Here is a 2,500-nt window from a genome sequence, read left to right as displayed (position 1 = left end):
GGAGCTGGGTATAGGGGCGAAAGACTAATCGAACCATCTAGTAGCTGGTTCCCTCCGAAGTTTCCCTCAGGATAGCTGGTGCTCGTACGAGTCTCATCCGGTAAAGCGAATGATTAGAGGCCTTGGGGCCGAAACGACCTCAACCTATTCTCAAACTTTAAATGGGTGAGATCTCCGGCTTGCTTGATATGCTGAAGCCGCGAGCAAACGACTCGGATCGGAGTGCCAAGTGGGCCACTTTTGGTAAGCAGAACTGGCGCTGTGGGATGAACCAAACGCCGAGTTAAGGCGCCCGAATCGACGCTCATGGGAAACCATGAAAGGCGTTGGTTGCTTAAGACAGCAGGACGGTGGCCATGGAAGTCGGAATCCGCTAAGGAGTGTGTAACAACTCACCTGCCGAAGCAACTAGCCCTGAAAATGGATGGCGCTGAAGCGTCGTGCCTATACTCGGCCGTCAGTCTGGCAGTCATGGCCGGTCCTTGCGGCCGGCCGCGAAGCCCTGACGAGTAGGAGGGTCGCGGCGGTGGGCGCAGAAGGGTCTGGGCGTGAGCCTGCCTGGAGCCGCCGTCGGTGCAGATCTTGGTGGTAGTAGCAAATACTCCAGCGAGGCCCTGGAGGGCTGACGCGGAGAAGGGTTTCGTGTGAACAGCCGTTGCACACGAGTCAGTCGATCCTAAGCCCTAGGAGAAATCCGATGTTGATGGGGGCCGTCATAGCATGATGCACTTTGTGCTGGCCCCCGTTGGGCGAAAGGGAATCCGGTTCCTATTCCGGAACCCGGCAGCGGAACCGATACAAGTCGGGCCCCTCTTTTAGAGATGCTCGTCGGGGTAACCCAAAAGGACCCGGAGACGCCGTCGGGAGATCGGGGAAGAGTTTTCTTTTCTGCATGAGCGTTCGAGTTCCCTGGAATCCTCTAGCAGGGAGATAGGGTTTGGAACGCGAAGAGCACCGCAGTTGCGGCGGTGTCCCGATCTTCCCCTCGGACCTTGAAAATCCGGGAGAGGGCCACGTGGAGGTGTCGCGCCGGTTCGTACCCATATCCGCAGCAGGTCTCCAAGGTGAAGAGCCTCTAGTCGATAGAATAATGTAGGTAAGGGAAGTCGGCAAATTGGATCCGTAACTTCGGGATAAGGATTGGCTCTGAGGATCGGGGCGTGTCGGGCTTGGTCGGGAAGTGGGTCAGCGCTAACGTGCCGGGCCTGGGCGAGGTGAGTGCCGTAGGGGTGCCGGTAAGTGCGGGCGTTTAGCGCGGGCGTGGTCTGCTCTCGCCGTTGGTCGGCCTCGTGCTGGCCGGCGGTGCAGGATGCGCGCGCCTGCGCGGCGTTCGCGCCCCGGTGCTTCAACCTGCGTGCAGGATCCGAGCTCGGTCCCGTGCCTTGGCCTCCCACGGATCTTCCTTGCTGCGAGGCCGCGTCCGCCTTAGCGTGCTCCTCCGGGGGCGCGCGGGTGCGCGGATTCTCTTCGGCCGCCATTCAACGATCAACTCAGAACTGGCACGGACTGGGGGAATCCGACTGTCTAATTAAAACAAAGCATTGCGATGGCCCTAGCGGGTGTTGACGCAATGTGATTTCTGCCCAGTGCTCTGAATGTCAACGTGAAGAAATTCAAGCAAGCGCGGGTAAACGGCGGGAGTAACTATGACTCTCTTTTGACTCTCTTAAGGCTCACATGATGCGTCATATACGGATCCTCTCTCTCCACTCCTCAGCATCCTAGCGATGTCGAGTGGAGGATGGTTCGCTTAGCCTCTCGGTGGGAAATCCTAGCTCTGGCCTTCTCGTGGCAGGGGTCGTGAGAGGTTCTTAGGAAGATTATGCTCGCGTATAACTCTTCCGAAGTTCCTCGACAGACAGAGCGGGGTGAACTTTTCGGGGCTTGGGGGTTGCCGCCCCCCCTGCCCTTGTTTCAGCTGGCCCCAACAAAACGAAGAAACCAGGTAGCGGTACTCCCACAGGAGACGCCGCGCCAGCCGTTGGGTCAGCATCCGACGCCGCCAGTTCGGGTCGAGCCGCTGTGCCTGCCATCACATGTCCTGAGTGCCACCGGACCTTCACCACGAAGACGGGTCTTGGAGTACATCGTCGCCGTGCCCATCCTGCCGCAGCCAACGCAGAGGTGACCACTGAGAGGGTAAAGGCCAGGTGGTCTAGTGAAGAGCTGCTACGCCTGGCCCACTCTGAAGCAGCACTTACGCTCAAGGGCACCCGGTTCCTAAATCAAGAGCTTGCAAAGGCGTTCCCAAATCGTTCACTTGAGTCCATTAAGGGGCAGCGTCGTGGAACAGCCTATAGGAACCAGGTCGCCGAGTTTGTTGCTGCCCTCTCTGCTGTTGGGGCGGGGTCGCCTCCATCTGTTGCAGCTGTGGAGCCAGCCGGTTCCTGTGCAGCATCCCCCTCTCCATCTGCAGCTGTGGATACTGTCGACCAAGCTGTCTGGTCGGCCCTGGCAGCCCTCCCGTCGTCTGGGTCTAGGTATAAAGCAGTCGATGACA

The 2,500-nt window shown here is 59.0% G+C and overlaps 1 pseudogene; it reads left to right on the top strand.

The window, feature by feature from the left end:
* Positions 1 to 2,500, top strand: part of LOC126444696 (large subunit ribosomal RNA) — a 7,781-nt pseudogene that overhangs the window by 1,224 nt on the left and 4,057 nt on the right.

Source organism: Schistocerca serialis, unplaced genomic scaffold (genome assembly GCF_023864345.2).
Source record: "Schistocerca serialis cubense isolate TAMUIC-IGC-003099 unplaced genomic scaffold, iqSchSeri2.2 HiC_scaffold_295, whole genome shotgun sequence".
Classification (NCBI taxonomy): Eukaryota; Metazoa; Arthropoda; class Insecta; order Orthoptera; family Acrididae; genus Schistocerca; species Schistocerca serialis.
The sequence above is the reverse complement of the archived record's forward strand: the minus strand, read 5'-3'. Positions and strand labels throughout refer to the sequence as shown.